Here is a 24,673-nt window from a genome sequence, read left to right on the forward strand (position 1 = left end):
CAGTATGAAATGCTGTGCCAATTGGGATTGGAAGCTTTCTTTGAAAGTGTCCTAGGAGCTATCCTGTCTGATGAGGAGCAGCAACTGAAGCGCTTGGTGCTGGAACATAAAGGACACAGGATGTCAATGTCCAGCATGCTGTGAGGAATGCATCCTGTTATGTCTGATCCAACATCAGTGTCCAGTTCTTTTGTTCTGAAAGCATGTAATTTCTCACAAGCATTATACAGTCCTAAAATTATGAGTGTATAAGGTGTGTGTGATGCACAGAACAATTAAGGCTGGTTTTCTGTTCTTTGTATGAACAGAAAAAAAAAAAGACATCTGTCAATCTTCATTCATGCCATATAAAGGATTGCATCTAATAGTAATTCATTGGGGTTCTGTAGCCAACAAGAAGCATTGTCTATGCCTATACATTCATGTCTCAGCCAGTCTCAGAGATATTTCCATATGGTGGGATTAGCAATATAAGTTACCTGCTTGTTCTGCAGCTTAAGTTCTTCACATCCTGATTGTATGCCTGTCCCTCATTCCCTCCTGATACACTCTCCTTCTCTTATCCCCTCTCCCTGCCTCCCTCCCTTAGCAGTCAGAAGGGGGAGTGCTCTTCCCATAACATCTGACCTCAGCATATCAATTCTCATCTGTACTCCCTGTAACCTCTTCCTCTGTAGGCTGGCAAGGCCATCTTGCCAGGGGGAAGTGATCTAAGTTCGGTGGCCAGAGTGCAGGTCCAAAGTAGTCCCTACTCTGCACACGTGGGATCCAGAAGGAGACTGTGCCACTACATCTGAGCAGAACGTCTGGGTCCACATCAGACATGGTCCTTGGTAGATGTTTCATTCTCTGTGTTGTAATATAGCTATCCTGTATTATGTGGCTAATGTCTGATTATCAGAGAGTATATACCATGTCTGTCTTTCTGGGTCTGGGTTACCTCACTCAGGATGATCTTTTCCAGTTCCATCCATTTGTCTGCAAATTTCAAGATTTCCTTGTTTTTAATAGCTGAATACTATTCCATTGTGTAAATGTACCACAGTTTCTTTCTCCATTCTTCAGTTGAGGGACACCTAGGTTGTTTCTAGATTTTGGCTGTTACAAATCAAGCTGCTATGAACATTGTTGACCAAACGTCCTTGTTGTATGGTGGAGCATCTTTTGGGTATATTCCTAGGTGTGATATGGCTGTGCTTTGAGGTACAGTTGTTCTCGATTTGCTGAGAAAGCACCATATTGATTTCCAAAGTGGTTGTATATGCTTGCACTCCCACCAGGAATGGAAGAGTGTTCCTCTTTCTCTATATCCTCGCCAGCATGTGCTGTCACCTGAGTTTTTGGTCTTAGCCATTCTGATAGGTGTAAGATGGAATCTCAGAGTCATTTGGAGTTGTGCTTCCCTGATAACTAGGGATGTTGAGCATTTCATTAAGTGTTTCTCAGGCATTTGATAGTCCTCCATTGAGAGTTCTTGGTTTAGTTCTGTACACCACTTTTTAATTGGATTTTTTGGTTTGGTGGTGTTCAAGTTCTTGAGTTCTTATATATTTTGGATATTGGCCCTTTTTCAGATGTAGGGTTGGTGAAGATCTTTTCCCAGTCTGGAGGCTGTTGTTTTGTTCTGTTGACAGTGTCCCTCATCTTACAGAAGCTTTCCAGTTTCATATGTCCCATTTATTAATGGTTGATCTTAGGGCCTAAGCTGTTTGTGTTCTGTTCAGGAAGTTGTCTCCTGTGCCAATGAGCTCAAGGCTCTTCCCCACTTTTTTCTAACAGATTTAGTGTATGAGGTTTTATCTTGCAGACTTTAAGCCATTTGGACTTCAGTTTTGTGCAGGGTGATAGATATGGAACCATATTCATTTTTCTACAAGTAGCCATCCAGTTAGACCAGCACCATTTATTGAAGATGCTGTCTTTTTTTCCATTGTACAGATTTGCCTTCTCTGTCAAAAACCAAGTGTCCGTAGATATGTGGGTTTATATCTGGGTCTTTGATTTGATTTCATTGATCAACCAGCCTATTTCTATGCCAGTACCATGCTGTTTTATTGCTGTTTCTCTATAGTAAGTACAGCTTGAGATCTGGGATGAAGATACCGCCACAAGATACTTTATTGTACAGAATCTTTTTAGCTATTCTGGGTAGTTTGTTTTTCCACATGAAGATGAGAATTATTTTTCTAGGTCAGTAAAGAATTGTGTGGGAATTTTTGATGGAAATTGCATTGAATCTGTAGATTGCATTTGGTAAGATGGCCATTTTTACTCTGTAGATTCTCCCAATCCACCGACATGGGAGATCTTTTTCTTCCGAAATCTTCTTCAAATTCTTTCTTCAGAGATTGGCCTTTTTTCATACAAATCTTTCACTTTCTTGGTTAGAGTTACACCAAGATACTTTATATTATTGGTGGCTATTGTGAAGGGTGTAGTCTCCTTAGCTTCTTTCTCAGCCTGTTTGTCACTTGTATACAGAACGGCTACTGATTTTTTTTCAGTTGATTTTATATCCAGCCACTTTGCTGAAGGTGTTTATCAGCTGTAGTTCTTTGATAGACTTTTTGGGGTCACTTATGTATACTATCATATTGGCAAATAGTGATAGTATGACTTTTCTTTTTCTGATTTGTATCCTTTGATCTCCTTTAGTTGTGCTATTGCTCTAGCTAGGACTTCGAGTACTATCTTAAAGAGATATGGAGAGAGTGCACAGCTTTGTCTTGTCCTTGATTTCAGTGGTACTGATTTAAGTTTCTGTCCATTTAGTTTGATATTGGCTATAGGCTTGCTGTATATTACCTTTATTATGGTTAGGTATGTGCCTAGGTATGTACAAAGAAGCTCTCTCTAGGATTTTAACATGAATGAATGGGCGTTGGATGTTATCAAATCTTTTCAGCATCAAGGAGATGACCATGTAGCTTTCTTCTTTCAGTTTGTGTAATGATGAATTACACTGATGGACTTCTGTATACTGAACCACCCTTGTATGCCTGGGATAAAGACTACTTGGTCATGGTGAGTGATAGTTTTGATGTGTCCTAGAATTTGGTTTGTATTTTATTAAGTATTTTCACATCAATGTTCATAAGAGAAATTGGCCTGAAATTCTTTCTTTGTTGAGTCTTTCTGTGGTTTAGGTATCAAGGTGACTGTAGCCTCATAGAATGAGTTCAGTAATGCTCTTTCTATTTCTATTTTATGGGATAGCTTAAAGAGAACTGTTATTAGCTCTTCTCTGAAGGTCTTGTAGAATTCTGCACTAAATCCATGTGGTCCTGGGCTGTTTTTGTTGTTGGGAGACTTTTAATGGCTGCCTCCGTTTCCATACGTGTGACAGGACTATTCAATTTCTTTACCTGATCTTGATTCAATTTCGGTAGTTGATAGCTATCAAGAAAATTGTCCATTTCATGTAAGTTTTCAAATTTTGTGGCACTCAGAGAACGGATAAGCAGGCTACCAGGATGCCACTTGATAGGCTACGACCGTATTTTGGGGAAAGAGGTCCCCTTCTGTCACAAACCTAGGGGAGAGAAAAAGGGTGAAAGAGCAAGGGAGGGAGGAATGGGAAGATAAATGTGAGGCGATAACAATTGAGATGTTATCTGAATAAACTAATAAAATAAAAAATTTGTGGTAGATAAGATTTTGAAGTAAGACTTGATGATCCTTTGGACTTCCTCAGCATCTGTCATTTTGTCTGCCCCTTTTCATTTCTGTATATCTTGACTTGAATACTCTCCCTCAGCTCTTTAGTCAGTTTGGATAAAGGTTTGTCATTCTCGTTGATTTTTCTCAAAGAACCAGCTCTTGGTTTTATTGATTCTTTAAATTGTTTTCTTTGTTTCCAATTCATTGATTTCAGCCCTGCGTTTGATGATTTCCAGCCATCTATCTACTCCTCTTGGGTGTGTCTGCTTCTTTTTGTTCTAGAACTTTCAGAAGTGCTGTTATATTGCTAGTATGGGATCTCTCCAGTTTCTTTATAAAGGCACTTAGTGCTATGACCTTTCCTCTTAGCACTGCTTTCATTGAGGCCCATAAATTTGGGTGTCTTCAGTTCCATTGAATTCTAGGAAGTTTTTAATTTCTCTTTTTATTTCATCCCTTACTCAGATGTCATTGAGTAGGGAGTTGTTAAGTTTTCATGAGTTTGTAGGCTTCTGGTTGTTTCTTTTGTTGTTGAGTTCAAGCTTTAATCCATGGTGGTCTGATAAGATGCAAGTGATTACTCCAATTTTCTTGTATCTGTTGAGGTTTGCTTTGTGACCAAGTATGTAGTCAATTTTGGAGGAGTTTCCATTAAGTGCTGAAAAGAGGTGTATTCTTTTGTGTTTGGGTGAAATGTTCTGTAGATATCTGTTAGGTCCATTTGTTTCATGATGTCTATTAGTTTCCTTGTTTCTCTAATTTAGTTCGGTCTTGATGTTCTGTCTATTGGGAAGAGAGGGATGTTGAAGTCTTCCACTATTAATGTGTGGGGCTCAATGTGTGGCTTAAGCTTTAGTAATGATTCTTTTGCAAATGTGGGTGCTCCTGCATTTGGGGAATAAATGTTCAGAATTGAGACATCATCATGGTGTATTTTTCCTTTGACGAGGATGTAGTGACCTTCCTCATCTCTTTTGACCAGTTTTGGTTGAAAGCCTATTTTATCAGATACTAGATGGCTGTTCCAGCTTGTGACTTGAGTCCATTTGCTTGGAATACTGTTTTGCAATCTTTTACTTTGAGGCAATGTTTATCTTTATTGCTGAGGTGTGTTTCCTGTATGCAGCAGATTGATGGATCCTGTTTTTGTATCCATTCTGTCAGTTTGTGTCTTTTTTACAGGGGAGTTGAGGATATTGATGTTGAGAGATATTAATGACCAGTGGTTGTTAGTTTCTTTTTTTGATGGTGTTGTGGTAGTGTGTGTGTGTGTGTGTGTGTTTCTGTGGTTTGAATTTGTGAATGTTGATTTATTTATTTCCTGTGTTTTCCTTCTTGAGTTGGAGTTTTCTTTCTAGTATCTTCTGTAGGGCTGGATTTGTGGTTAGGTACTGATTAAACTTCGTTTTGTCATAGAATATCTTGTTTTCTCTATCTATGGTGATTGAAAGTTTTGTTGGGTACAGTAGTCTGGGCTGGCATCTGTAATCTCTTAATCTTTGCATGACTTCTATGACCTTCTAGCTTTCATAGTCTCTGTTGAGAAGTCAGGTGTAATTCTTATGGGTTTGCCTTTATATGTGACTTGCCCTTTTTCTCTTGCAGCTTTTAATATTCTGTCTTTGTGCTGTACATTTAATGTTTTGGTGATTATATGATGGGAGGATTTTCTTTTCTGGTCAAATCTATTTGGTGTTCTGTTGGATTCATGTATGTTTATGGACATTTCTTTCTTTAGGTTGGGGAAGTTTTCTTCTATGATTTTGTTGAAAATATTTTCTGGGCCTTGGAACTTGGCGTCTTCTCCTTCTTCTATTCCTATTATTCTTAAATTTGGTCTTTTTTATAGTGTCCCAGATTTCTTCGGTGTTTTGTGTCAGGGACATTTTAGTTTTATCATTCTTTTTAATTGATGTATCAATAACTTTGATCATATCTTCCACACTTGAGAACTCTTCCCTCTCTTGTATTTAGTTGGTGTGGCTTGTGCCCATTATTCCTGTCCTCTTCCCTATGTTTTCCAACTCTAAGATTTCCTCAGCTTGTTTTTTCTTTGTTGCTTCTAACTCCCTCTTTAGGTCTTGAATAGTCTTATTCATTTCTTTCTCCCATTTGAGTAAATTTTCTTGTAATTCTTTATAGGATTTATTCAATTTCTTCATCTGTTGGAGTGTATTTTCCTGTGTTTCTTTGAGTGATTTATTTTCTTCTTTCAAAGCATCTATCATTTTTATCACTTCAGATTTAAAGTCTTCTCCTTGTGCTTCATGGGTATTCATATCTCCAGGGCTTGCTGTGTTTCTGGTGTTGTTATATGGTTCCGAGTTTTGTGGCTAGTCTTCTTGCTCTGTCCTCTAGGCATCTGGTTGTCTCTGGTGTTAGCAGCCCTAGAGGTTCCTCCAATGAGGTTGCTGTCTGTGTCCCACATTGGCCAGGCAGGATGGGAGAAAGTAAAGAGAGCTATAATCCTAATGTTGTTTCCTAGGCATCCCTAGAGGCCTCCTCAGAATGTTGGACAGAGGGTGTTAAAGCCTGCACGCAGCTCAGCTCAGCTGGGTTTCCTGAATGTATCCCAGTTGGGTCTGGCAGGAGAGGAGTGGGCTGATAGATTTTAAGCCCAAAGTTGCTCAGGTGCCCTATAGTCATTTTTGAGATGGCAGTGATCTGTCTATCTGCTGTGTTCCAGATGGGCTAGGTCAGTAAGCTTGTGGCCAAGGGAAAGAGATTGGAGCTCAAAACTGCTTAAGAAACAGAAGCTAATGTGAGGTTTGGCCCACACAGGTCTCTGCTCTGTGACCTAGGTGGATCAGGCTAATAGGCTGTAGGTGGGTGGAGTGAGATCAGAGCCAGAAGCTGCTAGGAGGATAGCAACTAACGAGGATTGTGGCCCAAGCAGGTCTCTGTTCAATCTGTTTGTTTTATGTCTTAGGTGAATCAGAACAGTATGCTTCAAGCAGGCAGGAAGAGATTGGCCCAGGCCTGAAGATGCTCAGAGGATAGCAGCTAATGCAGATTGTGGCCCGCATAGTTCTCTGTTCAGCCTGTTTGCTTTGTGTCTTATTTTGTCTTAGCTGCATAGCTCTCTGCTCAGTCTGTTTGCTTTGTGTCTTATTTGTCTTGAGCGATGTGCTTCAGGCAGGCGGGCAGAGACAGACCAAGGCCTGAAGTTGCTCTTAAGATGGCAGATAAGATGGACTGTGGCCAGAGCCTGGATTCAGCTCTGGTCTCCACGGGTCCTCTTTAGATGGCAGCGCTATGCTTATCTGCTCTTGTAAGACTCATGTCAGGGAAGTCTTTTCCTGCAAGCCCCAATTAGAGACTGAGTCCGAGATTGATGCAAACACAAGAGGCTTTTATTGATCCATCGTGATGGGGTCTACCTGCTTTCGAGAAGGAGGAGACCCCGAGTAGCAAAAGCAGTGGGTATTCATACCCTTTACAGAAGCAAACTTCAGCAACAGTGATTAGTACAAACTTGACTGGCTTACTGGGTGACCTTTAAGCTGATTGCCTGAGTGACCAGGGCTAAGTGAAGGGACGAGGGCCGGACTAGAGGAGGAAATTTTTCATTTGTTCTGGTCACTGTGACCTGTAGCTCTGATTGGCTGGCCCCGGGGTGCAAGCTCCTAGGAACAGTTGCTAGCTGTGTGTTTGTAGCTCTCCCTGGAAACTCCAGGGGTGGGGGCAGGGCCAGGTGCACAGGCCCTGAACACAAAATGGTGTTGATCTGGTCTCTACACTCTGTGATCCAGCCAGGCTAGGCCAGCAAGCAGCTGTGGTGCTGAGAAGGATCAGAGCTCCAAGGTGTTTGGGTGCCCCACCCTGTTTCTCAGGAGGCAGATAATGTGGACTGTGTCCTGCGCTGAGACTCAGCTCTGCCTGTCTGCCACTCCCTGTCGTGGATCCAGGAAGCAGTAGAAGGATGGTGAGAGCCCTAGGCTGCATGGATAACCCACAGTCCTTCCATCCCAGATCCAGCAAACAGTATACGGGCTGGGAGAGCCCGAAGCTGCATGGATAACCCACAGACTTTCCTAAGATAACAGTTAATGTGGGCTGTCCCCCAGGATGTTTCTGTGGGTTGGCACCCACCAGTGCCCCACACAATGTGGATCTCTCTCACTTGGGAATCAGCAGCACTGGTGTTTTGTAGCTCTCAGTTTGGTCTTTAGGTCGCTGTGAAGTCCTGGTTTTCCTGCTAATCAGATGCAGTGCATGATCAGTGCCACCATCTTCAAAACTTCATATTCTCTATTCTTACTCAGCAGGAGAGAGAAGCTCCAGTAACCTCAGGAAATGTGATTCAGAGTTGAGGACTCTCAATATGTTAATGTCTGATGTGAATTGATCTTCTTTGTTTCTCTTTGTTAAGCTCTTGCTTTTTGCCTCTATGTTTCAGTTGTCTAAACCTCACAGAAACGGTAATCTCCTGCTTGTGAGGTCCATCTGTCTGCTTCAGTCATGATGCTTACTCCTGTGTCCTCACCTGGCACTAGAGAGATATACATTCCAACACTAACCCTTACATAGAATGACCATCACTTTTTTTCAAGACAGGTTTTTTTCTGTGTAGGTAGGCTGTCCTGGAACTCACTCTGTAGACAAAGCTGGTCTTGAAATCTGACATAAACCTGTTTTTGCCTCCCATGTGCTTGGATTAAAGGTGTATGTCACCACTACCTGAACACAATATATTTTTTTTAATAAGGTAAAGATGTCATGGCATAGTTGGACAGAAATTTACACTCTTAACTTGGCCACCTTGAGGTTTATGTTTTCACAAACCAATTAATATGTCTGTATGCCACTGTTCGCACATCATGCATTATCTAGGCTAATTTACTCAATGGCCAAGGATTTATTGAGGAAATAGCACAAGTTGGACATTTTACCAGGTTATATTAAGGGAGACTGTAGTACAGCTAGAGGAGTTGGTTTCTTGTTAGGTGGAAATATTTCCTTTTTTAAAAAATCTTTTCAAGCAAACTGATACTTTCATTAACACGTAAGATTTTGTGTTTCATACATGGTAGGGGTTTTGACCTTAAATGCTTCCCAGGTCTGCTACTCAATACATTTATAACCTGACCACAGATGAACCTGAAGATGTCTCTTCCTCGAAGTCTTGGGTCCATTGCAGACAGTTGCAGGTTTTCCTTCCCAGTCCACAAAGGGTATTGCCCTTTCATTTTATGCTCAGGGTCTCCTCAAATATACGGGGATATAATACCAACTTGTACAGCCTAACAAGACCTCATCTCCCACGCTGGGTTCCATTCATTTAGAAATGAATTAGGCTGTCCAAACAAACTCACCAGACAGGTTACAATAGATAGTGTAGCACATAAAATTTAAATTTGCATAAAATATATCTCTCCTGCTTTGGTCTTACACAGAAATTAAAGTCCCCCAATAGAAACAATATTATCCTCTAACCCTTCTCCCAGGTCATCAGTCCTAGCCATGTAAGGCCCATTGCAGTCCCAGATGAAGGCTGGTCCCTTCTTTTGCCATTGTAGCATGCGGTCATCTTCTACAAGTAATGCAGCTCCTTCAGAACTTCCAGAGCCGGTGAGCTCCAACTTGGAGTCTCAAGTGTAACAGGGACTCAAAGTTCCAGGGAACTATCAGGTCACCCAAGAAAGAGCAAAGCACCTCAAAATCCAAAAAACAACCACCAAAGCCAGGAACAAACGTTATTTGACTGCCACATGGGCTTACAATCTAGGCCTTAATCCCTTATGTGATTGCATTTTCCAAATCAAAGTTATTTCCCCTAAACAAACAAACAAAAAAGGAACCACTGATAATCAAAAACTCATATCGAGGTCGTCAACTGCAGACTGTAGCAGGAACGTAGTGTCAGTGAGATTGAGTGAACACTGAGGAAGAAAAGAAAAAAGAAAAAAAGGGGGGGGGGGGAAGGAAAACAAAAGGGTCTCTGGTTTTAGCTTCTCCAGAGTGTCCTATCAGCCAAGGGTCATCACTCAACCGGAATCCACGGCCCGCTCGTGACGATTCGCTCTTCTCTATCTGCAGTGCAAGCTGCGCCAGCATCTCGGCCATCTTCACCATCTCCTGCGCCTTCTCTGCCCTGGGGCCACAAGGCCCCGCACCACCCGCGCAGAGGTGCAGGGGGTTTGACTACGCTCTCTTCAGAGGCCCCCACCTGCATCTTGATCTGGATCAGCGTACTGTCCTCTCCCACAGGCTTGCCCCAGTTGCACCACAGGTGCGTGCCTGTGCTCACTTGTCAGCGATTGCATGTCTCGCGCATCTCCTGGATGACGGGCAGCAGAAACTGCTGGAAAGTCTTTCTTTCTCAGGCTCCAGCACCTCCACCTCCTTGGGCTCCGCCAGATCCACCACGTACAGGGGCCGCATCTCTGCCACTGTGTGTGTCTGCGGGAAACTCTGTGACTGAGCTCGGGCAGAGTCCTCAAAACTTCTGCCACTGCTCAACTTTACTCCTCGGAAGAAGCCACAGAGACATGTTGGAAATGTTGCCTTTTTCCTTTTTAAGTTTCTTTCTCTATATTTTCTCTCTCTGTTTTACTTAATATCATTTTTCTACCTACATTATTTTCCCATCTCAATTTATTGTGTGCTTAGAGCATTTTTATGGAGTTTTCCTGCATACAACTTTCATGTCAAAAATATTATTTAACCTCCAAGATAATCAAACCACCAAAAGAACACTTCTCTGTTCTCTGCACATTTCTTAGTCTGTGCAGAGTGTTCTTGTAATTTCCTTGAATTGGCTGTTACTGAGATGACCAGAGACTTCTATCCACAGGTTTCTCTTGCTATCCAGAGGACTTCCATGCAAGAAGTTTACAGATTGCTGGTGGGAAGCATTTACCCTGGGAGGCCATCTTAGGTGGTTCTTAGGTGATCTATGTTTCCTCTGAACTGTAAAACCTCAGACTAATCCAGGAATTGTTACAAATAATTGTTGGACAAGACAAACTTTTCTCTTATTCAGGAGGATATGCTCATGAAAGCAGAACTCACTCTGTTGGTGTGAATGAAAATGGGTCCCATTGGCTCATGGAGAGTGGCACTATTGTAGGCGTAGCCTTGCTGGAGGAAGTGTGTCACAGATGGGTGGGCTTTCAAAAGCTCAAGCCAGGCCCACTGGCTCACTGTCTCTTCCTGCAGATCCAGATGTAGAACTCTAGGCTTCTTATCCAGCGCCATGTCTGCCCCACACCAGCAAGCTTCCCTCCACGATGAGAGTGAAGTGAACTCCCATGAAATGATTTGCTCTGGAAGAGTTGCCATGGTCATGCTATCTCTTCACAGCAGAAGAACCCTATCTAAGACACCTAGACAGGAGCTAACTTGGTTTTTATCCTAAGATATGTGGTGACTGCATTTCCCCAATTATCTGCAGTCAGAGCTCGCAATCTTATTGCCTCAGTGAATCTGAAGAACAGGAAATGAGGGAGGATCGGTTGAGTGATCCAAGTGCTCCAAGGAGTGAAGGGGCAAACGCCAGGTCATACAATATCTGGAATACAGGATAGGGCCTCTACATCAACCCTGTCCCTTATGGACCCACTGAAGAGAAAGGGGACTACAAGTGAAATGACTACTAACAAATGTACATTTATACACACATAGATCAACAATATTGTGCATCCATCAGAGAAACAGGATCAACAACAGTAATATCAGAAAAGGATGGACAAGCTGGCTGACGTGGCTCATGCTTTTAGTCTCAGAACTCAGTGAGCACTAGTGGCCAGTCTGCTCAAACAAGGAGGTTAGTGTCATTAAGGAGAAGAACTGGCCCTTCATTATAAGCAGAGGAAAGACATCTTAAGGATAAGAGCCCACTCAGCTAAGCCTCATTTAGTAGAAGTAAAAGGCAAGCTGATGCTAGACACAAAATGAACTTAATATCTACTGCTGCTCCAAGGGGAACAGAGTCCATCCATACACAAATCCAAATATGGTGGGATCATCTGATTATTACTACTTTTCCTAGAAATAAGAAAGATGTAAAATTTAAAGGTCATGAATTCTTCCTCTGTGGTTTCAGCTCAGCATTTTTGCAGCCATCTACAATTGATAGAGTCAAAGCCGAGGTGAGGAGAGACCCTGAAAGTGAACAGCACATAGTTGTGAGGATGAAGCCCGGGTTACATTTTAGGCCACGAGACAATGAGATAGCTAAGTATGTTCTAAGGCATCTGGCATGGGGAGCTGCATATAGGCTGTGCAAGCAGTCAAAGAGAGAGTTTGTGAGAGGCTTCATGGATAAAGCCATCGATGTCCTTTGAATCTGAAGCCCCAGGTGTCAGAAACAGAGCTGCAGAATTTCCTGTTTGCCCCTCTGGGTTTCAATTTTCCTTGGGTCTAATCTTTCCTCACTGTGTCTCCTGTCCTTTCCTTTGGGATGGGAATGTATATTATGTGCTCTTTTATGTTAGAAAATAACAAACGTTTGATTGATTAAGTAAAAGAGCACAGTCAAGAGTGGCATGTTAACCTAAATAAAGCTAGTATCCATGCTAACTTAAGTAAAGTGTCCTTACACAGAAATGGTTTAACAGTGCACAAGCAACCTCTGAGATGTTTGATTGCACAGGTACAGTGCATGTTGAAGGCTGGACTCACCTTAGGAGGGAGCTTGGTTAATGTTGAACAGAAGGCCACCAAATGGTTTTCAGTTCTGAGCACATCAGGAAGGAAGCAGCTATGGAACTTGGCTACCATTTTACTAATGGTTTCACTGAAAAGGTCAATAAAACTTGACCTCTTTGGTTACTGTAATGTCTTTACATAAACAAGAATGGGAAACCCATAAACATCCTGGTGGGATTGAGCCATCAGGATATTACCACATTTATACTAAGAAGGTGACACCAGATTTGCAGAATGTATATTAGTTATTTACTTTTGACTCATTGCTTGATAAACTTTCTGGCTTCCATAGGGGACTGAAGAATTTCTTAGGAACATGCCTCCAGCACTAGGTAACAATCAAAGGAAGCTGATGCTTTGTTTTGTTTAGACTTGGAAGGCTCGTGGGAATTTGCAACAGCCTAGAGCCAGTCTTGGGAAGCACACATCAAAGAAATAAAAATAATGGATTGTGGGGTATTGCTACTGGGAGCTCTTACAGCTGGAGGCTGTAGATACAGGCTGTGCTATACCTTAATGTGCTGTCCCATCCCCATGCTCCCTATGGATTCTCTCAGCCTCTTTTTCTTTAAGATACTCAGGACTCTTGTGGTCCAGGTCACTCTCCACTCTTGTGACTGCCAAGATAGGCCAGTCAAACCCATGCTGTTGTTTTTATCTTCAAGTTGCTATGACACAAACATGCTATGGAAAAAGAACATGCTAATTTATTTCTCCATTATATTACGTTTTGTGTTTTCTGTGTCCTACATTCTCTGTCCCATAGGTACTTACTATAAGAATGCATATGGTAAATTATACTATTCATTCTCTAACTCAGGCAGCTTGACTGATAGAAATCCATCTCTAAAACTGGGAATTTAGCCTGACTGCTGTCATTTTTGACTGCTATATAAATTGAGAAACATAACAGGTTTCAAAAGATTATAAATTTAAAGAAGAGGGGGGCCAAGATGGCGGCAAGGAAGACACACGCTGCCTGATCTGCAGAGAAGAGACCACAGACACTAACTGTACCCACGGACCATGGGTGCTGTGGATAACTGGTCGAGAAAGATCCACACCGTACAGACCACAGGTTAATCAGACCTCTGGTCATCCAGCACCCCAGGAATGAGGACAGATTACTCCCCCAGTGTCCGGATAGGACCCAGACTGTAAGTGACAAACTCTGAGCTGTGGCCTTGCTTGGCGGGCAAACTCTGACCACCCCTCCTGACACACACAAGCCCACAGAAAGCCTAGACACCAGTTGGGAACTCAGTCTACGGAGCGTATGGGCCCAGTCACTGCACACACCGAGAAGGATAGGCAGTGGCCTTGTTTGGGGGTTCAACTCAGTTTTGGGACTGAATCTGCAGTGGGGGTGCCTCAAACCTCCTGGACTAGGTAAAGTTACAAGGGTGGATTGGGGACTCAGAACATCTCCCACCCCCCGACCCACACAAGCCCACAGAAAGCCTAGGCACCATTCGGGCACCCAGTCTGCAGTGAATACAGTCCCAGCCACAGCGTGCCCCGGGAAGAAAATCTGGCTCCCTTGGAGAAAGGGGAACTCTCATTCATTCCTGGTGGAAATGCAAACTTGTACAACTACTTTGGAAATCTATGTGGCACTATCTCTGAAAACTGGGAACAGGGCTTCCTCAAGACCCAATTATTCCACTCCTTGGAATACACCCAGAAGATGCTCCAGCACACAACAAAGACATATGCTCAACCTTGTTCATAGTGGACTTATTCATAATAGGCAGAACATGGAAACAGCACAAGTGTCCCTCAGTAGAAGAATTGATAAAGAAACTGTGGTACCGTCCTCTGGATAGGGAGGCCTGGTGGCACTCAGAGGAAGGATAGCAGGCTACCAAGAAGAGACTTGATACTGTATGAGCATATACTGGGGGAAGAGGTCCCCCTTAGTCACAGTCATAGGGGAAGGGAGTAAGGGGAAAATGGGAGGGAGGGAGGAATGGGAGGATACAAGGGATGGGATAACAATTGAGATGTAATATAAATTAATAAAATATATTTTTACAAAAAGAGGAAAAAGAAAGAAACTGTGGTACATTTATACTATGGAATATTACTCAGCTATTGAAAACAAGGAATTCTTGAAATTGTGGACAAATGGATTGAACTAGAAATGATCATAATGAGTGAGTTAACCCTGAAGCAGAAAGACTCAAATGGTATATACTCACTCATAACTGGACACTAGCCCAAGGGGCATGTCCCATGAAAGTCTTCACCTACCAGGAAAGTAGGATAAATGTGAGGACATTCTATTGAGACTTTAGATGAGAGAAGTATGGGAGAATGGAAAAATAGAAGTATCCAGAGGGTGCTAGAAACCTACAAGAAGAACATTATGATGGGCGGATCTGGGACCAGGGATTCTGCTCAAACTATGGCACCAACCAAAGACAATACATGCAGTAAACATTGAACCCCTACCCAGATCTAGCCAATGGAAAGGACATTCTGAACAGGTGAGTGGAGAGTGGGGAGTGACTTCCACATGAACTCTGGTACCCCATATCTGACCATGTCCCCTTGATGGGGAGGCACTCGGGAAGCATAGCAGGCTCTGTATATGACCATATACAGGGGGAGGAGGTCCCCCTCAGTCACAGCCATAGGGGAGGGGAATAGGAAAAGTGGGAGGGAGGGAGGAATGGGAGGATACAAGGGATGGGATAACAATTGAGATGTAATATGAATGATTTAATAAAAATATTTAGAGAACAGGGTTAGGATGTTTAAGGGAAATATTAAAAGTATAATCCACAAGGTTGTCACATTTTTCCCACCGTTAAATATTTAGAAATACTCCTGATTTCTGTTGTGCATGTTGTAGAGGAATGTTAAATGGTAGCAACAGGGCTACTCTGGCAAGGTACCACACCCCACAGGCCTAGGTCTGTGTGGTCCCATCTGGGATACAACCATGCTCGTAGCAGGCATCTTTATCCCACTGGCTGAAATAGCATCCTTAGTCCTTCTGTGGCTGTGGTTAACCGACATGGCACCCTTTCATCCATCTGTCCGATTTTAGTAGAACCTTTAATTCCAAACAATGATTATCTATCTGAGTGACAGATAAATTGATGACTCAGAAATACTTAACAGAATGAATGGTAGATTACACATAACTCTCAGGAAAGAAAGGACTATTGAAGAATAATGTGGGGAGGGGGGAGGAGAAGAGAGGAGAGAAGAGGAGAGAGAGAGAGAGAATATGCGAGAGAGATGCAGATAGACAGACCGACAGACAGACAGCTTATTTTAGGATGTGCTATGAGCCTTTTAGGCCCAAAAGCTTCAACATAGTGAGTACAAGGTCACTACCCACAAGAGGGAGGACTAGGTGACTCAGTAATGAGAGCTAATATGGTGTGTCCTTTTGGGGGCTTAAGCAGTGACCAGAGGAAGCCACTGCTAAGGTCCCTTTCAGCCACAGTCAGTCCCTTGCACTCCTTGGCAATGGGCTCTGCAAAACTTCACTATGGAGGATGCATGTGCTCAAAGCATTTACAAACAAGGGCTTGTGTGTAGAAACATCTTGGGGCAGGATGCCAAACTCAGCCATAATTTCTCTATTTTTCTACCACAAGTTCTACTTTTAGCATCCACATTTAGGTGTAAGATTCATTTAGAGTTATACTATGAAAATAAAATTAGTGAGAAACTGTAATATGCTAACTAGGAAGGCAACAGATGCTCCTTCCTTGAAAATACAGCTGAAAAAAAAAGATTTTGTCTGTTTTACTAAACATTTGTTTCTGGCTGGTTTTTAAATTTACTAGGTTCTATATATCTTGTGGTTAAATTATTGATTATTGGATATGGTTAAAAATCTGTAACATCTGTAATGAAATGTTAAACCTAAACCTTGTAATTTATGGTTAAAGATCTTCTGAATGACAAATGGCATAAGTCAAATAAAAGAAAACAGTTCTCCATAGGTACGTTTAATATTGCAATAAATTTCTTATTTAATTCCCGTCATACTGGACTTATAAATGATAGATTTAAAACAATGTTTTTAAGGTATTTGAGTGGCACCTCTTTGTCTTCACATACAAGAAATTTTCTTGCGGACAGCCAAACCTTGTGTACATATAAAGAATACACTTGGTATTCACTTTACAGACAGTAAATTGTTAATGCTATTAAAATTATAAAATTATAAATTTTTATACTTTTATAAATATTTTATATTTATATTTATAAATAAATATAAACATTATGGTTATTCTCTATGACTTCTCTCTTTAAATAAACTTATATCTTTTGCTTATAAAATAAATTTTTATTAACTGCCTGTATAAATTTACAACATGTGATAAAAAAAATTGGTTATTGCTCCAAACAAAAAAACTTAGCATTAGCTCATGGTTAAATTAATGGCTGTGAGCAGGGCAGTGGTGGTACATGCCTTTAATCCCAGCACTTGGGAGGCAGAGGCAGGTAGATCACTGTGAATTCAAGGCCAGCCTGGTCTATAAAGTGAGTCCAAGATAGTCAAGTCTACATAGAGAAACAGTGTCTCAAAAAACAAAAAAACAAACAAACAAAAATAATGGCTATGACAGCTGTCCTTGATATGGCTAATGGCTTCTTTTAATTTATCTACTGATATCAATATATAACTTGACCCTACAGATTTTAGAAATGGTTCCACATATTGAGACTACTAATATTCAAATACAATTACTGTTCTCTCAAATACAGAGATGCCTTACATATAAGAATTCATCCTAGTTCAATCAGTTATATTCGAGCTCATTCTAGATTGCCTGGTCCTTTAGCAAAAGAAAATGACATGACAGAGCAAGCTACTAGAAAAATATATTTTTACTCAGATGAACTTGCTCAAAAATCTCATGCTTTGCATCAACAAAAATAGCCAAAGTCTAAGAGAGCAGTTTCATATAACTTGAGAAACTGCTAGAGAAATTGTTAATGTCTTATTTGCCCACAATGTCATTCTGTTCCTCCATATGGAATAAATACTTGGTGTTTGATTCCTAATAAATTATAACAAATACTTGTTATTCATATACCAGGATTTTAAAAATTAAATATGTACATGTTGCTATATATACCTATTCAGGGTTTATTATGGCTACTGCACAAACAGGAGAAGCAACTACATATGTTGTTTCTTATTGCCTGAAGAGTTTTTGCTACACTTGGTATGCCTGCTGTTGTAGGGCAAAATTAATGCTCTATTCTATATGTAATGTATATTCTACATTAATGCCGTGGTCTGTGAGAACTTTTCCTGGAGATGACTGTTGTGTATTCCTGAGTGGATGGCTTTCAGTTTCCAAGCCCTTTCACCTCTCACACCTCTCTATATACATATGGAGAACTAGGAAGGGATATGTACAACTACACTGTGTGCTGTGGACATGTGTTGTGTGGATTCAAACTTGGGTTTTCACAACATTTGTTGCAAGCACATTTCCCACTGAGCTACATTCCCGAATGAATTAACCTGGTCAATCAGATGGATGTTCTTGACCTTGGAAAGATGTAGAAAGAACACACTTTAGGGAAAAATGTTCTTTAAAAAAAAAAAAAGAACAAAAGAGGAACACACACCAGGAGGCGCTAATATTAAATGGTAGGATATAAATCATTCTGAAAAAGTTTGGATAACATTGTTAGATTCCATATGTAATGAGGCTGTGTGAGGATTGTTCTGTGCAAATGTTTTACCACATTTGCTACACTCATAAAACTTTTTTTCCTTTGTGTTTTCTGACAAATTTATTACAACTGATTAGATTCTTTTTTAATTTGATTTTACATATCATTGATAATATTACATGCACATAACAATAAACTACCTATAGCAGAACCTTAGCACAGTAGGCAGTGCATCAGCCTCATAAACTTTCTCTTGAGCATATAACTTTTCATGTTTTCAGAGAGACCCTCTTGTGAAAATGCTTTACCACATCGATTAAATTCATAGTGGTTCTCTCCAATAAGAATTCTTTCATGATTTTGAAGAAGAATGTGACCTGCAAAGGCTTTACCATGTTGATTACATTTATGAAACATTTCATGCCCTTGAAGAGCAGTAGGATATATAATGGCTGTACAAAATTGATATCATAGGGTTCTCTTCAGTATGAAATTTTCATGACTTTCAAGACTATTGTGATGAGCAAAAGGTTTGTCCCATTAACCACTTTCATATGGTTTCTCTTTACTATACATTCTTTCACGTGTTTGAAGGATACTGTGATGTGAAAAAGCTTTAGCACATTCATTTATTTCATTGGGTTTCTCTTCTGTATGACTTCTTACATGCCTATGAAGTTGATTGTGACGTGCAAAGGTTTTACCACATTGACTACATTCATAGGGTTTCTCTCCAGTATGAATTCTTTCATGAACTCGAAGACTACGGTTATATGAAAAGACTTTACCACATTGACTATATTCATAGGGTTTCTCTCCAGTATGAATTCTTTCAAGAATTTTAAGAGTACTGTGACTTACAAAGGCTTTACCACATTGACTACACTCATAGGGTTTCTCTCCACTATGAGTTCTTTCATGATATTGAAGACCGCTCTGATGTGATGTGCAAAGGCTTTACTACATTTAGTACATTTATAATATTTCTCTCCCGTATGAATTCTTTCATGCATCTGAAGATGACTGAGATGTAAAGGCTTTACCACACTGACTACATTCATAGGGTTTCTCTTCACTATGAATTCTTTCATGAATTTTAAGAGTACTGTGACTTACAAAGGCTTTACCACATTGACTACACTCATAGGGTTTCTCTCCACTATGAGTTCTTTCATGATATTGAAGACTGTTGTGATGTGCAAAGGCTTTACTACATTGAGTACATTTATAAGGTTTCTCTCCACTATGAATTCTTTCATGCATCTGAAGATGACTGAGACGTGTAAAGGTTTTACCACACTGGCTACATTCATAGGGTTTCTCTCCACTATGAATTCTTTCATGCCTTTTAAGATGACTGAGACAAGCAAAGGCTTTACCACATTCACTACATTCATAGGATTTCTCTCCAGTATGAATTCTTTCATGAACTCGAAGACTATTGTTATATGAAAAGACTTTACCACATTGACTGCATTCATAGGGTTTCTCTCCAGTATGAATTCTTTCATGAATTTTAAGAGTACTGTGAATTATAAAGGCTTTACCACATCGACTACACTCATAGGGTTTCTCTCCACTATGAGTTCTTTCATGATATTGAAGACTGTTGTGATGTGCAAAGGCTTTACTACATTGAGTACATTTATAAGGTTTCTCTCCACTATGAATTCTTTCATGAATCTGAAGATGACTGAGACGTGCAAATGCTTTACCACATTGATTACATTCATAGGGTTTCTCTCCAGTATGAACTCTTTCATGCCTTTGAAGATGACTGAACATGCAAACGCTTTACCACATTGCTGACATTCATAGGGTTTCTCTCCAGTATGAACTCTTTCATGCCTTTGAAGATGACTGAGACATGCAAACGCTTTACCACATTGCTTACATTCATAGGGTTTCTCTGCAGTATGAATTTTTTCTTGCCTTTGAAGATGACTGAGATCTGTACTACATTGAATACATTCATAGAGGTTTTCTCTAGTATGCTGTCTTTCATGATTTCTAAGAGTACTGTGCCATACAAAGGATTTACCACATCGATTACATTCATAGAGTTTTTCTCCAGTAGGAATGCTTTCATAATTTTGAAGACTATTGTTATGCATAAAGGCTTTATCACATTGAGTATATTCATAAGGTGTTTCTCCAATATGACTTATTTCATTCCTGTAAAGGTAAATAGCAAGTATATACTTTTTACCACATTGATGAAATAGATGAGGTTTTTTTTTATATGCATGATTTAATTTTACAATTTGGTCTAATTGAAAAAAGGAATTAGATCTTAAGGTTTTGTCTCCTGCTGTTTTATTCATAGGCTATCTCCTCATTTTGAGTTCTTTTCTGTGTTTGAAAATATCTATGAACATTAGAGCCGTTAGTACAAAGTTCACATTTATAATCCCTTTTCTAGATGAGTTTTTCACATCTTTGATGAGAACTGTTAGAACTCACAGCTTTACCTCACTGATTGCATTCAATACATTTTCCTGTAATGTCCTGACTCACACTAATTTGCAAAGTGAACCAGGACAAATAAAAGAATTTCCATATCCTTTCTAGTCACGTGGATTTTCTTGCTTGGTGGCTGGTGAATGTATTCCCAATGAAGTTGGAAACTCAATTAATTGTAAACATTTATATAACATTCACAAAGACTCTCAAAAGGAAATTCAATCATACCTTCTAATCATTCTGGGAGAAAGAGAGGTTCTGTGCTTCTTTCCCTATCCCTTGCTCTCACAGCTTGTATCTAAGTGACCTATAATATATGTATGAAAGCAAGAGTACCAAGTAAATGCTATCCACACTGCACTATACAGTTTATCTTTATGCTCATGATAGACATGTAATAGAAAGATTAAGGTTTCTCCACAGTAATATTCTTGACTCTCATAAACTGCTCACTAAACTTTACTAAGTCACTCTTACTGTGTAACATAGGACTTGCTACACACTACTTGTCTACTGGAAAGTTTTGTACATATATTTATTTTCTAATTTATATTGTCTATTGCAATACCTGGGGCATAAAACTAAAAGAATTGGCAATTTGCCGGGCATGATGGCACACACCTTTAATCCCAGTACTTAGGAGGCAGAGGCAGGTGGATCTCTGTGAGTTCGAGGCCAGCCTGGTCTACAAAGCGAGTCCAGGACAGCCAAAGCTACACACAGAAACCCTGTCTCAAAACAAACAAACAAACAAACAAACAACAAGAATTGGCAGTTCTACAGAATAAGTTGCAAGTGCTGAAGCTGTTAAAGCATTGTATCCTTGTCTTGTTTCTTAAGGAAACACCTTGTAAACATGGATAAGCTACTTGACACTGAGGTACATTGTACTGTGTAATTTACTAATCATTGTACATATACGTAGGTACATTGATGAATGTACTAAAAGCTCTGCTTATTTACACTGTTGCTTTTCCTAAAACTTCCAGGATACATTCAAATGTCTTCAAAGGCACATCTGTAGCAGCTGGCACATGAAACTCACCTTCCATGTATTTGAGAATTTTGAAAATGTTCTTCGATTTGTGGTCTTCCCATTTATAACCTAAAATAATTAACAAGAAATAAATATTATTGACAGTTACCAAAATGTAAGTTACTGTCCTCAGTGAACCTTAGAATTATGCCTTATATCTCTACCACATTCTGCTTCTTTCACAATCAAAATTACAGAGCATCAATAACCAAGAAAAACTTTCCCCCATATTTTAAAAAGTGAAAGAAAATTCAGTCTTACCTACAGCAGTAAGGTTCCTGTAGGTCTCAGCATCACTTCTTTGTAGAGACTCTTCTGGGAAGGAGTCAACAAAGCCCATTCCTCCGGAGTGAAGCTTATGTGAACATCGTCATAGGTCACCACATCCTAAAATATCCAATAGACGTGTACAACAGAGAGCTTAAAACAGACAACACTATCAATGTATACTTTTTGACAGTAAATTTATATAATTCACGTGCTTTCCAAACTCATTCATGCCACCCAAGTTCTGTATCATGAAGTCATTTTAGGACAAAACTGAAGAGGAGGTTCAGCCATGTCATTTCGAGGATATAGCCTTGAAATAAAAATGCCTATTAATAGATATATAGATATTGAAAAGGAAAAAACAAACAAAACAAAGCCAACCATAATGAGAAGGCATCACAGAAATTATAACCAATTACTAACTGAAAAATCAAAACAAAGCAAACAAAAACAAAGGCATGCAAGGTTTATTGGTGCATGCATTCAACCCCAGCACTCTGGAGACAGAGGCAGGTGGATTTCATTGAGTTGGACGCCAGCCTGGCCTATGGAATGCATTTACAAGGACAACCTGAGGTATATGTTAAAACCTTGTGCTCACTCACCACCCATCAAGAACACCCAAACAATCAACCAACCAAAGAAACAAAAAAAAAAGATAGACAAAAACACTGAAGGTCTCACTGCAATTCTTTAGAAAAAACATGTATTTTCTCCAGTTCTTCATTATTTCTCAGAAATGTGAATTGTCACAGTTTATCCTGTAAGATTAGTAAGATCTTACAAAAGGGAATGCGTATTCAAACAGCTTGTGATGGACAGATGAAAATGTAAGCAATATATATGTATGTCATTAAAAATATAACAGGACAGGACAGGACAGAAGACATGGGCCAAGAATTAAGAATATTTTCTGGTATTCTAGAGGAGATGAGTTCAATGCCAGTGTACTTATATGGGGGCACACAACTATCAATTAGTCTGTGTTCAGAAGTTCTGAGGCTGTCTTCTGAGTATTCTGAGCATCAGACACGCAACATGCATGCTTACATTCAAAAGACTCATATTCATTTTTTAAGGGTTTCTGTGTCATTTATTTATGTAATAGTGGGTTGGGGGTAACTGCTGTATTGAGTCATACGATTATTATGTTTTTAATTTTTACTTTGTTCACTTAATAATTGAAGCCTCATTCCTTTTCACTTCCTGTTCCAAACCTCTCTTCCTCCCCCTTGTCCCCTCCCACTCTCCCCATGTCTTCAGAAAGGGGAAGATCTCCTCCCCTTTCATCTGACCTCAGCCTATCAAGTCTCATCTGGACTGCCTGTATCTTCTTCCTCTGTGCCCTGACACGGGCACTCTGTCAGGGGGAAGTGAACAAAAAGTAGGCACCAAAGTCCTTGTCAGAAATAGCTCCTACTCTCCATATTATGGGATCCACAGGGAACTCTTCAACTATACATGACCTTGGTTGGTGCATCAGTCTCTGAAGCACTCCCTCCTCCACCTGGATTTGTCGGATCGATTGGTCTCCTTGTGGGGCTCCTGTCCCCTCCAGGTCCTTCTATGTCCCTACTCTTCCATAAACACCCTGTGCTCCGGCCTGGCTCTGAGTCTCAGAATCTGCTTGGATCTCCTGCTGGGTGGAGTCTTTCAGAGGACCTCTATAGTAGGCTCCTGTCCTCTTCCGTTTCTTCAATGGCTTCCGGTGTATAGTCTATTTGTCCTTCTGAATTAGAATGAAGTATTCTCTCCTTGTTATTTAGCTTCTTTATGTCTAGGTATTGTAGTGTGGTTACCCTATGCAATGTGGCTAATATCTGCTTATAAGTGAGCATATACCATGGTGTTTTTCCGGGTTTAGGTTTCCTTACTCAGGATGATCATTTCTAGTTCCATCTATTTGCCTGCAAATTTCATTCTCCTTGGGTTTTTTTACTTTTCATTATGTTCCTTTTTAACATATATTAGTACATGAAGATAATAAACTACATTCAGCAGGTAGAACCATGAGACAATCAGGAATTATATAAATGTTACATTCATAGTGGTTTGGCTATTTGTATTTGGCAAACTCGAAGTAAACATTTTTCCTATCTTGTTGGGTCTAAATTTCTGAATGAAAATCAATATCTATCATATCTCATCTCTATTAACTTAAAACATGTAACTCGATCTAAAAACATATTAACTCCTAACCAACTAAGCTTAATTGTGAGACTAAACTATCTGGTCTTCAACTCCATCAGAGACTTGAGAAGGAATAAAACTTACCTGAGTGAAATGGAAGTGCAGGTTAGCAGCTTCCAAAATGAAAAAATGACTGAGACAGTTTACTGCCTGAAAAGTCCCTGAATGCTCTCTATAATGTTGGAGCATTATTTTCGGCCTTCTAGCCCAATATATCTGACAGACATACTTACGAGGCAGGAACTACTGAGGACTTGCTTACGTTGTCTTGGCAGACTCTGGATGAGAATCCACTTTACTTGTTCTGTGCATCCCACACACCTCAAACAATTATGCTAGAACTGTATAATGCTTATGAAAAACTATTTTTTAGAACAGCAGCAACAACAAAACTGGACACTGACACTAGATCAGACCTCACAGGATTCTTTCCTCTCAGCATGCTGAATGCTGACATCCTGCATCCTCCCTGTTCCAGCCTCAGGTGCCTCAGTTGCTGTTACCCATCAGAACAGAACAGCTTCTGGGACAGCACTGTAGAAAGCTTCTGATCCCAATTGGTCCAGCATTTCAGACTGCCCCACACAGGACTCCTATTAAGCCTGGAGTTCCCAACATTTAGAAAATGGACCACAAATGCTATCCCTGGCCTTCTTAACCATTTTCCCCAATTTTGGGGGTTGCCCTGAAGAAACCTTAAGAGAATGACAACCCATTTCCTCTAAGGAAGCTGGGTGGGGTTCT

The 24,673-nt window shown here is 40.3% G+C and overlaps 2 pseudogenes; both read right to left on the minus strand.

Annotated features, from left to right (window-relative positions):
* Window positions 1-9,399: 9,399 nt before the first annotated feature.
* LOC127210121 (MORF4 family-associated protein 1-like) lies at window positions 9,400-10,044 on the minus strand (annotated as a pseudogene).
* Window positions 10,045-18,510: 8,466 nt separating this feature from the next.
* The window catches only part of LOC127210122 (zinc finger protein 431-like), a 50,385-nt pseudogene continuing 44,222 nt past the window's right edge, over window positions 18,511-24,673 (minus strand).

The sequence above is a fragment of the Acomys russatus genome, chromosome 27 (genome assembly GCF_903995435.1).
Source record: "Acomys russatus chromosome 27, mAcoRus1.1, whole genome shotgun sequence".
Classification (NCBI taxonomy): Eukaryota; Metazoa; Chordata; class Mammalia; order Rodentia; family Muridae; genus Acomys; species Acomys russatus.